The sequence below is a fragment of the Equus caballus genome, chromosome 24, assembly GCF_041296265.1.
Source record: "Equus caballus isolate H_3958 breed thoroughbred chromosome 24, TB-T2T, whole genome shotgun sequence".
NCBI classification, from domain to species: domain Eukaryota; kingdom Metazoa; phylum Chordata; class Mammalia; order Perissodactyla; family Equidae; genus Equus; species Equus caballus.
This window is the reverse complement of record NC_091707.1, coordinates 44,225,496-44,238,655: the sequence shown is the minus strand read 5'-3', so window position 1 is coordinate 44,238,655 and position 13,160 is coordinate 44,225,496. Positions and strand designations below refer to the sequence as shown.

At 41.0% G+C, this 13,160-nt stretch overlaps 1 long non-coding RNA gene across 1 annotated transcript in view; it reads left to right on the top strand.

Annotated features, from left to right (window-relative positions):
* LOC111770374 (uncharacterized) overlaps nt 1–13,160 on the top strand; it is a 129,245-nt gene that overhangs the window by 99,721 nt on the left and 16,364 nt on the right. The window contains exon 4 of the long non-coding RNA XR_002803614.2: nt 3,061–3,203. This is a non-coding gene — a long non-coding RNA (uncharacterized lncRNA). The remainder of the gene's footprint in view (nt 1–3,060; nt 3,204–13,160) is intronic.

Sequence of the window (13,160 nt, the reverse complement as noted above, 5' to 3'; positions counted from 1 at the left end):
GAATAGCAATGTCCAATCTGATCCCAGCATTTGAGAATTTGTGCTGTGTTCAACAGGCGTATACATCCCATTAATAAATAAGAGTAAAATAAAAAAATATTATGTTTTCTTCCAATTTTTGTGTATTATTTTCCAAATGGCTATCAACTTCTTACAAATAGTTAGTAAGTTGATAGGACCTAATTGTTTAAGAAATGAAATACTTAGATATTTCTTTTCACTAAGTGAGTGCTATGAAAAAACCTAATGAGACACTAAGGATGCTGTGAACCAAGAAAGTTTAGAAACCTCTGATATATTATGTGATATTTGTATTCTTTGCAATACCTAGAGTGCCTTATATAGTAGATGTTCAATGAATATTTTCTTATTTGAAATAACTTATGCCCATGCTATAGAAATGAGTTTACTTAAGCAGAATTTTGCTTCTATTTGATACAAATAAAATATATGGGGGCCAGCCCTGTGGCCTAATGGTTAAGTTCGCTCACTCTGCTTCAGTGGCCCAGGGTTTCACCAGTTCAGATCCTGGGTGCAGACCTAGCACTACTCATCAAGCCATGCTGAGGTAGCGTCCCACATGCCACAACCAGAAGGACCTAAAACTAGAATATACAACTATGTACTGGGGGGCATTGGGGAAAAGAAAAAGAAGAAGAAGAGGAAATAAGATTGGCAACAGATGTTAGTTCAGGTACTAATCTTTAAAAAGAAATACGGAAGATTTCAAAATGAGAAAACAACAAACATCAGACACCCACATATGCATGAGTCTGTGCTAGGTACATTATTCATGAGATGAAGCGAGAATTTTGCCTTATATAGTTCCCAAGATATGGGTCATTCTTAAATTACCTTTTCATGTCATTTCTCTTAATAAAAAGACCTTTCTATATATCCAGACTCTTCAATTTCTGAGAAGATGAAAGAAAAAAGAGATATTTGACCTAACATCAGACTCATAGCATAATAAAGACTTCATTAATGAGGGTGAAGGCAGCATTAGTCTGAACATGGGCAGTCAGGGTCGGTCAATATAGGCCACCCAATCATGCTGCTACAGGTTTGGTTTTAGAGGACCCCTGAGGAAGCCTGCCTCCACAAAGCCATGTTATTGATTACCCTTCACCATCAGATGCTAGGTAAATTACTTACACAAAATACCCACACATACTATTATATGAGATGAGGAGAAAATTGATATATCAGAAACAAGCAGTTTCTTACATATAGCAGAAATCATTTCTAGAAGGATTTGTGCATGTACAATGAATATACAGGGGCATAGGACTTTCTTATTCTCTGAAATGGAAAAATTCCCACGTCTGAGGCATTTGCTAGAAAGGGCAGTCTGGAGCAGGGTATCATGGGAGATTAGATTGAATAGCCAAGATAAGTGAATATTGTCATGGACAGATGGGCAGAAAAAAGTAGAGAAGATCCAGGAAGAGGACGAAAGAAAACAAAAATCACACTTTGCAAATTTTACAGTTTTGCCTCAGGCCAGCCCTGGAGCTACCAGGCAGTTTGATTGTCATTTAAAATCAGAATTCCTAGTTTACTAAAGAGAATGTGAACTTTAAAATATATCTACCTTCTTTCGCAATGGTTTCTGTAGGTAGATAGGGCAAAAGGGAGTCTTCTTGCACATAACTTCTTGGGGTCATTCAATAATAATAACTTGTAGAAAGTTAATTTCTGTTACTGTTGAAAAAATATGTTTCACATATGTCATTTTGTTGTTAGGGAATTGTGAAATTATGGTCAAGAAACGGAGTGGAAGAGAAAGAGGGAGTTGTTGCATCCCTTAGAAAAATGATTTGCGTGGTGAATGTGATGTTTTGACTATTGTTGCATCAGTTAGCTTCAAAGTTGGAAACGGTGACGTGTGCAGTTGATTCTTTTTGAATAACCCAAATAAGGCTGTTAATCAGTACCTATATTTAGGTGCTATAGTCAGTTAACAATGAGCTTGTATTTGATAAGAAAAATATTACCTAAAACTTGAAAATAAAGCCAAAAGGATGATTCCATGTTCTTTCAATGTTATATTGGGATGTTGTTTAACAGGGTCATACAAGGTTTATTTAATTATCCAGGAGACTGTATATTTGTTTGACTTTGCTATTTATTTGGTTAGGGTCCAGACACTAAGAAGTTACATGTTGACTTGAGGATGTCTTCCAACAAAAGAGATAATCTCAAAGGTTACAGTTTTATTGCTCTGTAGGGCATTAATCAATTTTCTATCTATTACCAAATTAATTTCAGTTTTTCTTTGATTGACTCACTTATATACATCACCATTCCTAAGATGCTTTGAACTACATTTATCATTTTACTGGTTCTGTCTTTAATTAATGAGCTGAAGAAAACATCAGGCACTTGGTCATTCTATGTTTGCATAAGTCATATTTTTATCTTTTTGAAATTATGCTGGGATACCAATCAGATAGATGATCTTTGCAGCATTCTCTGATCCACCTCTCTAAATCAGTCAGATTTCACACTGTTAACTGTTTAGAATTCCAGACAGGCTTAAGCTATAATTCGGATGAGGGAGAAGTACTCATTAGAAAAACTGCCTATGCAATTCAAGTTATTCATGTGTGTGGGCCACATGTTTTCTGGCCAGAAACGATGCCTTTTAACTGGAATATATGTTGTATCCCCTACAGCAGACATCGCATTATCTTGGCAACTAAATGAAGCATATCTGGGGGATGGAAGTGGTAGGGAACGAAACTGATAATTGCTGAGTACCTACCACATGCTAAGCAGTACTTATTTATGCTCTAATTTGGCTTTTAAAATAGCCCGATAGGGTAAGACTATTATGCCTGTTGTATACATGAGAAAATAAAATTCAACGAGGTAAACTTATTTGGCCAAAATACACTACACATATTAAATTCAGGTTTGCCTGACTCCAAAGTCATACTCTTTCCACTCTTATGGAACTGTACCTGGGGGTTATTTCTGTGACATTAGCTTGAAGCTATTAGATCAATGAGAATACTCCATAACTCACCAAAATCATGACTTTTTTTCATTTGATAGGGATCAAGAATTTTGATTAAGAATTTATAATGACATTCTCAGCACCGTGCCACCCATAACTCACAGAGTTTATAATACGTGGAACTAGAACTAATAGACAAATGAAGTGAATGAAAGAAAATCTTTATAGAATAATTTTAAAGGTAAGAACTTCTTTATAATGATATATTTTATAGCAGATTTCAGTTTCTAATATCAAGTACCCTCTTCTAGGCTTCCAATTTGCAGAATTCCTCATCATGTTCATTTCAGGGGTGTTAAGGCTGCATCCTGCTATGGAATTTGAAAGGGATTCATTCCCTTTCTTCCTGCCTCAGTGTATCTTTGGGTGGACACTTGCTGATTTTGGTAGGTCAATAAGTCACTTTTCCTGAGATTCGGAAACTTTAATGGATGATGTAAGTGTACAGGGGTAGTAAGAGGTAAGTCTCACTGGAGTGGCCAAGGAGGCACACAGATCAGACTATTTCTACAGAATGATGTTTGCTGTGGCTACTACTTGGCTAATCCTTTGGAATTCCCTTGATATGGCTCAGACGGCTGACAGTCCCAGTGTATCCATTCTCCTCTTATACATTTTGGTAAAGTTTAAGCTGGGCATATGACTGACAATTACAGACTCAAATTTCCGTCCTTTCTTGTAACTAGGTGTGGCCAAATGACTAAGTTTTGAATAATGGGATGTAAGCAGAAGTGATGGTTTCAGGCACTGGATCATTTCCTTGCTCTGACTCTCCTTTCTTTCTTCACTTCTGCAGGTTTAAATGAGGTCATTGTATCAATGAAACTCTGACCTTGCAAAAAAGGGCAACTTAGGGATGGTAGACCAACAAAATAGAAGGGACCTTGACCCCGATTGACTTTGTAGAGAGAGCTGACCCTCCTCTATGGACTAGCTTGACTTTTATGTAAGAAAAAAGTAAAGTCCAGCAAACATCATCCAAAATATTTGGGCATCTCTTTATTATAGCAGTTGAGTCTCTCTCTAATTACTGTATTTAGATTCTTCCCATTTAGTTTATGCATGACCCTTCAGACTCCATCAACTGTACTCCTGATATCTCTCCAGTAAGGCCTCTTTTTGGTTAAGATAGTTACATTTTGTTTCTGTTGCTTGCCTCTAAGAACTCTGGCTGATACAGTTTCCATCATAATGTGACAGAGTGCTTTTAGTTTCTGAAGCCTCTGCTGCAGTAATCATGGTTCTTTGCTGATTATTTTCAGTGTACCATTGCCAGACACTAACTTTTCTCTTGATAGACCTGTATTTATTAAATATGAGTTTAATAAACATGTGGACAGCTGTCATTATCATGCTTCATAACTCTCAAGAAAATTGTTTAAAAGATGGTGCAAGAAACTAAGGATACCCTGAGTTGAAGTGCTGGAAAAGATTAAATGAAAAATATGCTTAGTCCATCAGCTCCTCAGAGATCAGTCCCCAGACTCTAGTCTCCACCACCTAGCACCATGCCTGATACACAGTTGATGTCTAAGGAATGTTTGTTGAGTTGTTTATTGAATCTGTCATCACATTATCAGCAATAAGGGAGGAAGTAAATCCCACTGAGTTCCTAATTAGGCAGCTTCTTAGAAATTAATTTAAAAATCCACATTTAAACATAGGTAAGGTCTGGGGCCTGCCTGGTGGCATAGGGGTTAAGTTCACTGACTCTGCTTTGGTGGCCTGGGGTTCACAGGTTCAGATTCTGGCCACGGACCTACACATCACTCATCAAGCCATGCTGTGGTGGCATCCCATATACAAAATAGAGGAATATTGACACAGATGTTAGCTCAACAACAATCTTCCTCAAGCAAAAAGAGGAAGATTGGCTACAGGTGTTAGCTCAGAGACAATCTTCCTCACCAAAACTAAATAAATAAATAAACATAGATAAGGCCATAAAAGCAGAATATAATGCTATTCTTTCTGTGCCTATATTTTCTGCATGTCTTTAGCAGACCTACTCTTTAAGCTGAGTATCTTCTGTGTACTCCTTCACAATCATTCTTCATCCCTCTGTAGGCTGCTCAGTGCCCCAAGAGGCTGGCCTTATGGATGACATCAGTAGGGTTCCTGGGTGCTCAACTTCCTATTGTATTCCCATTCTTCAAAGGTCAGCCTTGGGGGAGAGAGCAGTGAGGGAGGAGAGTGAGGTCAGAGTGTTGAACTGGGTGGTCCCTTGACTGAAGGACACTGCTCCCCTTAAGAATTCCAACTCTTCATAACCATCTCTCCGTCCATCAAGAGCTGAATAACTACTCCCTTAACTCAGCTCTTAGGACCTAGAAGTGCTAACAGCTCAGATACTATTAGATCTGGGGTACTGCACTATCCCTTTGATTTCCCCTACAACCACACCTTTATAATAACCATTTGTAAACAAACCTTCCTTGGTTATCCTAATTTTTGTATGCGTCATTTCTTTCCTGTTGAACTCCTGGTTGACACTCCTTATATTCAGAATTTGGACCTAGAGTGTTGTATTAGCTAGCGTGTAAACTAACAAAGAGACTCAATATACAGTGGATTAAAAAAATATTGGAGTATGTGTCTCCTTCACATGGAAATCAGAGGAAAGTGGCCAGGGCAGAGCGGGTACCAGCTCTGCCCTCCTTGATACATGACTTCCCCTGCGTGAGGGGATCCAAGTTAACTGCCCTGGCCTCACCATCCCCCAGCCAGCAGTAGTGAGGAAAACAACCAATGGAGCTCACACTCTATCCTTTTAAAAGCAATACCCGCAGAATGGAGCACACTGCTCGCACTCATATTGCATGGGCATTACCTTAGCCTCATGGCTGCAGTTAGATGACCGAAAGGCTGGGAAATTCAATCTTTCTTTGGGCAGTAATGTGCCCTGCTGACATTCTACTACTACAGAAGTAGAGAAAAATTGCTATTGGGAGGTGACTAATTTAAGGCCAGAGGCTTATTTTGGTTCAAGAGGAGCCAGCCAGACACGGACTCCACCCCAGGGATACAATACTGAATAAGATGTTTCCTCCTGTCAATGAATTGATGGCCTAGTTAGAGAGACAAACAGCAAGACAAATAATCTCAACACAATACATGTGACATGAGAAAGGTCTGGCCCAGGTGCTACAGGAGCATGGGGGAGGGACAGTTATTCCAGGTTTATAGCTCCAGAAAAGCATAAAAAAGGAAGTATTTGAGCTGTGGCTTGAAATCATGACAGCAAACTGGTGCCCTGTCACCAGGTTAATGACCTATACAACTGCCCGTCCTTACATGGAAAAGAGTCCATGATGATCTAAAGGTCTGCCAAGCTCCTGCTCCCCTGACCTAAGTGGATCTTTCTGCGTCCTGTTGCTATAGCTTTTGCTATGCAGTGTTAGAAAAATTGAGTCATGCAATCCTGAGCTGTACTGATTTACCCTAAGGCCATTGCCTGAGTTAGCGGAAACCAAAAATGGCCTGGAGTAGAAAGAGAATGATGTTCAGGTTTGGCACTCTCCATGCAACAAGAGAACAACACAGTATGGGAACAACCCAACCCCTTATAACCTCCTTTTGAGAAAGTAAGGGACTCTTGCCAACCTGCACAGGAAACTGCATTGAGCTGTTGTTCTCATTCTCTCTGAGGCCAGCGGTGCACTCCAATATTAGAACATCTGAGACCAGAGTGACCACATATCTTAGAAAAGAATGACCTCCAGTTGTTCAAACATATTTGTTGAATGTCTGCTACATACCACACACTGTGATAGAAGCCAAGGAGTTTCTCTTAATCTCTTATATCCTTATAATAAATCTTCATTTATATAAGGAAAACTGTCCATATGTCTTCTTTGCCTTTAGAGAACCAACCACAAAGTCCTCTGCTCACGACGTGAAAAAAACAAAACCTTTAGAGATGGATTTTCAAACTGGGTTCTGCTGATCCTGGGGCTCAAATAGTACCCTACAGACCATCGCAGAAAGGGAGGGTGAGATGGCATGCGTTCAGCTCCAGGTGCCCCCAAACTCATTCTGCCAGAGGTGCTTTACTTTCCCTGCTATTATATATCAGGATTCCACACCACATTTCTTAAACAAAACAAAACTGAAAAAATGGGGATGGGGACAGAGACAGAGTTTGTACAAGTCATTGACTGTTCATTTACAGCTGCATTTGAACTCACGTTACTCTACATTATAAGGCCCCAGGACTCCACATATTAAATTATCCAGACTCCTTTGCCAACTGGCTTCAGGATGGGCTCTGACAGTGGACGCTCTTCAATGGAGGGAGCACAGAAGACAAGGGAGAGAAGCTACTCTCTTCTTTCTGGGTCTGGCCGTGTCTCCAGCAGCAGTGAAGGTGACAGCATCACTGAGAGGATCACGGTGAAGGTGACAGTAGCAGTGGTTTGATTACACAGGCTCCTGGGATCCTACTCAGGTGGCTCATGTCCTCCCATGGAAAGCCCCTCAGCAGACATGGATCCTGGGCTCTCAATAAGGTGTTTTCCTGTTTTGCTCCTCCAGCCCATAGCTGTGACCAATACCTATATTTAATCCTTTCTGTTTGAAATACCTGTAGTGATGTTTGGTTTCCTATTTGGATCCTGACAGATCCAAGTAGGGTAGGGGTGGGTGTTGATTGTTTAAACAAATATAAACAAAAAGAGAATTGAAAACAACTACTATAGAACAATGGTTCTCATTCAGGGTAATTTTGAACACTGCTGGATTTTAATCTGTTATAAGAAAAGGGTGACAAGAAAGCTGGTACCCTGAGCGTTGAGCATGATAGAAAGGGTATATTTTAGAGGTGGCTGCCTCTCTGTTGATGGTTTGTAGTCCCTGGGAGGGACCCATGTAGCTAAACATACGTGTCTGCAGATCTACACTGGGCAGGAAGCAATAATGCCAGCACAACTGCCGATCTGCACACCACTCACATAACATAAGGGCAGTCTCAGGAATGGGTTTCCCTGACTGACCATTGGATTGTTTACCTTGAGAACAATGGGAGAGGCTGAGGGATGTTCTCTGTGCCCAGGAAACTGGTGGGTGATGTCCCTTTGAATACGTGTCATGCCTACCACAGTGACCTACGATTGGGCTCCTGATTACTTGCTCCCATAGCAGAATTCTGTTGAAGGCACAATTATCCATAGATTTTTCTCTCCCACCTCCACAGAACGTTCACGGGTATAGGTATATTTATCAAAATTAAAGCATTATCTAGCTATCCTTTGGAAATAAAATTGAACTGAATTAGAAGCAAGTGAGATAAGCACAAAGTCAGCCAGAGGCAAAATTTGAACAGAAGAGAGACAAGAAGTGTGGGGTACGACCATTTAAAGTCTGACACTAAAAGCTGAGGTAATTGAAGTGCAATTGATCTCAAAATCATGGAGTTTATCAGCCTAGGAATGGAGAAGGGAAGGGCCAGAACTGAAAGGATAAAATAACCATGAAAAGCAGAGTTTGACCAACACAAGGGGTCAGCGAATAAGTTCTAATGGACTCAGAAATGAGGCTCACAGGAGTTCAGCTTCTCTGAAGCCTTCTGAAGGGTATATTAATTCGAAACTGAGATGAAAGAGAAACCCGTAATCCCAATGTGTAGAGAAAATAATGAAATATCAATATACATATGGCAGGGGAATTTAAGAGTCTGAAAAGGGACAGGCCATCAAGATACAATGGAGAAAATTATAGGGGAACAAATAGCATAGAAGGAGCAGGTGAGAAGAGACAGGAGCTATGTTTGAGAGTTTTGTAAAGAAGAACGAAATAAGTCATGGTAGATGGGAGGCAAGATCTAGAAAAGTGTAGCTTCTTTTTGTTTCTCACAATATAATACTGAAAATCACAGTGAGCAAGGAGGGGCCTGGCATTTTGGCATTCTTAACAGGGATATTTCACTGACTTGGTTAATGGATGGTAGTAACCATGTAATTTATTGCTCAAACACTGACACTTTTGAGAGTAAAAGAAGATGCTACAAATGGACAACAGGCATGGACAGGAATGGTCCCATGCAAGTAGGACATCTGGTCATTCCACTTATGGGGAAGAGTATTCTGTACCCCAGAATGGTTATTGTGAGGATGGTTAATACGGAACATGAACAAGACCGTGGAAGTATGGATCAAAAGCAACCAAAAACAAACAAATACAGAGAAACAAACAAATGGCAGATCTGTTCCGTTCTGCTTTTCTTTTCTAACACAATGAATGCTAATGGCATCAAGCCAAAAACCTCAGCCTTCTCAGAATGAGGGGAAGGAGATCGCGACTCCTTTTTATGCGAAGCAACTAGTTGGACCAAGTCATACCTGTGTCCCAGCAAGTTGTGATGGTGATGAGAAGGCAAAGACGAGGTGTCAAAAACTAGTGCTTGAAAGAATGAACAAGAGCAGGAGCAGAGAGGAAATGAAAACTCAGGAGAAAGATAACCTGAGGACGTGCCTCTTGGTACGATTAATTGACCCAAAGGTGTCTCAGGGTTAGGACAGCCAGCGGGGTGGCAAGCCAAAGCTAGGGGCAATAGGGCCCCCTCTTCCTCATGTGAACTTGGTGGGTGGGTTTACATCTACTAGGGTCGGTGGCGTGTGCAGCTGTGAAGAAAGAAACATAAATGCCTGTAGGGACCAGGCATGTAGCAAAAATAAGTGAAATTGGGCTGCTCTAAGTAATAGAGAGTGCTGGGGAGTGGGGCATATTTGAAAATGCATTAGAATCTAAAGTTAGTCAGTTTAAAACAAAGCAAAACAAAACAAAACTGTTCAAGCCAAATAAACATCTTCCATAGGTCCCTGAACTCCTTTTTGCAACCACTAGTCTTTATTCAAGTTCCCATGACTCTTCCCCTCCTGTCAAAGTAAGAAGATACTTGCCACTTCCTGACTCTAAGAGGGAGGCACAGGGCCTGCCCAGTGGCCTAGTGGTTAAGTTCATGTGCTCAGCTTTGGCAGCCCAGGTTCTCAGTTTTGGATCCTGGGCATGGACTTACACACTGCTCATCAAGCCAAGCTGTGGCAGCATCCCATATACAAAATACAGGAAGATTGGCACAGATGTTAGCTCGGGGCCAATCCTCCTCATGAGAAAAATAAAAGAAGGAGGAGCACCAACCGAGTCTGATTTGGAGAGGACCAGGGATTCACTCCTGAGGGTTCAGACACTGTCTACAAACTCCTATAGCTTCAAGTGTTCTTGACGTGGAGGCCAGAGGAAGACTTAGGAAGCTGAAGTGCTTCTTGTTGGAGTTTTGATTTATGAAACATGCTACCAAAATTCATTTTATTTGGCAAATATTTGATGAGAGCTTACAATGTGTTGGACAATGAACAGCAAGTACAGAAGTGAGCAAGGTGGATGATAACGCTCATCTCACAGATCTGGTCATCTGGAATGGAAGGTGGCTGTTGAACAAGTTATTAAAAAAAAGTCTTATGATAGTGGCAGCAGAAATTGTTGTGGAACGTGGTGCAGGGAAGTAGGAAAGGCATGGTGGTAAGAGCATCCTCTCTCTCTTCCTCTCTCTGATTATCTATTCATCCCTTCATCATTTATCTACACTAAAGTACTGACTGAATAAGAATGACTACAATCATATGTACATTCTTCAATCTTTAAAAATTCTGAAGAACAATTACATGGGGTGCAGAAGAGAAACAGTCACACAGCCCAGTTTCCTCAGAAAGTCTGGGAGTGGTTGATAGACAGGCCCTGATTGTGATCAGCCTGGGGCAAAATGGTGGATTCCATTGAGCTGTGTCTTTGATCTCTCTGCTTTAAAAGTCTCTGTATCCTCTCACCTCCCCCAGTTCTGCCTCAGTTGTATTGATGCTGCTTGACAGTTTCGTGGGGCATCTGTGACTCTTCCTTGTTATTCAGTTGCCCACAATTCTACCTTAGGTCTTTGGTGCTTCATGCTCTGGAAGGGTAGCCATGTTTGCTTCTGCTGGGTGCTGGATGGTATCACTAGAGAAGATATTGGTACACATTGACAGTTCTCAAAGTGAGGGTATGGTATGCAGAATTTAAAAAATGTTCCCCTAAAATGCCTGTCCCTTGATTATTCAGTCAAATTCTAATCTAGTTGCTCTGAAGGGACTTTGAAGATGGAATTAAGGTCACTAATTACTAATCAGTTGACCTTAAAATAGGGGGATTATCTTTGATTATCAAGGTTGTCTCATTGTAATCAAGGAAGAGAAGGCAGAAGAAGCTAAGACGTGGCAAAAGAGGGAGGCAGAGGAAAGATGAGGCAAAAGGGGAGAGGTTTCAAGAATGAGAAAGGTTAGCTCATTGTTACTGACTTTGAAAAATGAAAGAAGAAGAAATGTGGGCAGCCTCTGATGGTGATGCTGAGGATGACCCCTGACCAACAGTCAGCAGGGAAATGGGGACCTCAGTCCTACAACCACATGGAATTGAATTCTGGCAAGAACCTAAATGTGCTTGGAAGCAGATTCTTCCCAGAGCCTCTTGATAAGATCCCAGCCTTCTGACATCCTGAGAGTCTTGGAGCCTAGAAACCAGCTAAGCCTACAGGACTTCTGACCTACGGAACTGTACAATAACGCACTTGTGTTGTTTTAAGCTGCTAAATTGTGGTAATTTGTACAGTAACAATAGAGAACTAATTCAGAGGAATAGACAGAAGATGAACAGCTCCTTGAGGACCAGCTCAGTATCATATTAACCCTGAATGTTTATACCCAGCACACTTCTGGGCAGACGGTGCATCCACAGACATGTTTAGAACAGGATGCTCAAAAATGCAGAGGCAGAGAGGAGGGGTTAGCACCGTGAAATCCAAAGTCTGTCTGCTTCAGATTATGTCCCTGCTCTACCATTTTTAGCTGCATGACCTTAGACAAGTTCTCTAACCTCTCTGACCCGCATTCATAATTCATAAAATGGGGATAATAAGAGTACTTTAATCATGGAGTTGTATGGACCGTTACGTGTGTGTAAATGTGTATATGCGTGTGTGTGTGTGTAATGAGCCCAGAATATAATAACTAAAATATAAATGCTAGCTATCACTTTAATACCATGACTGTGATAATTATTATGCTGTTCCCTTGTGACCTGACCCCTGTGTGGCCATGCATCTGTTCTAGTTGAGGGCAGGAAGTCTGTTCCTTTGTGCACTGCCTCATCATGAGCACCTAGCCAAGCACAGGTAATAGGTTCTCAGTAATTACTTTTTTCATGAATAAATGAATGGATAAATGAACAACATCGTTTACAAACTGCACAGACAGGCAAAATCAGCAAAGACTGGGAGATGTGAAAGGTGTAGGAATTGGCCCAGACGTGTTTTCCTGAAGCTCTTTTGTTTTTTGAGGAAACATTCTGGTAAGGGCTTGTTTTCTCATCATTTTTCTATTCTGATAACTGTGCAGCATATTAGAAAAATCGACTTCAGGTCAAGTTGGCGAAGTGAGTTCACAATTTGATATGCCTGTCTACTTTAAGTACGGAGAATCAAAAGGAAAATATAAAGAGAGATGAAAAACACACAGGGAGACTTGAAAACATGATAAGCACTCTGGTCCAGGCAAAGAACAGGAATGTGAAAGGCTGGTGGTAGGAGTCCCGGGCCAACTGTTTCCTGCCATTGGATGCAGGTGGTGGTGACAGGAGATCAGCGCCTGTGCATTAAAGATAATTTAAAATGTTCTTCTTGGGCTGGGGCCAGAACCAGGCTTCTCACCTGAATCTAAAAGATGATGTGGGACACTTTGCACCTCTGCCAAGAAAGAACACTGAAGGAGGAACTGGATGCCCATTGCTTAGGGCTACAGCTCTAGCGGAAGCTCTAACTAAGATGTCGGGAGGCAGAGACACAGTCGTAGCTGGGCCTTGAGTCAGGCTACTCCTGGTTTGTCTGTTGCATCCTGGGACCCTGATATTTCTGAGGTAGGAGCTTTACCATGTCTTCATAAGATCTAGGTCCAAACGTGGGAGCTTCTAATTAGGAGGGAGGAGAGAAAAATGAATAAATAAATAAATCGCACAATGAAAATCCAATGCAAAGTAACAATGCCAAGAACAGCAACATAAAACGAAAAATAGATCCACAATCAGAATATGAATTTACTCCTAATGAGATTAACTTAAT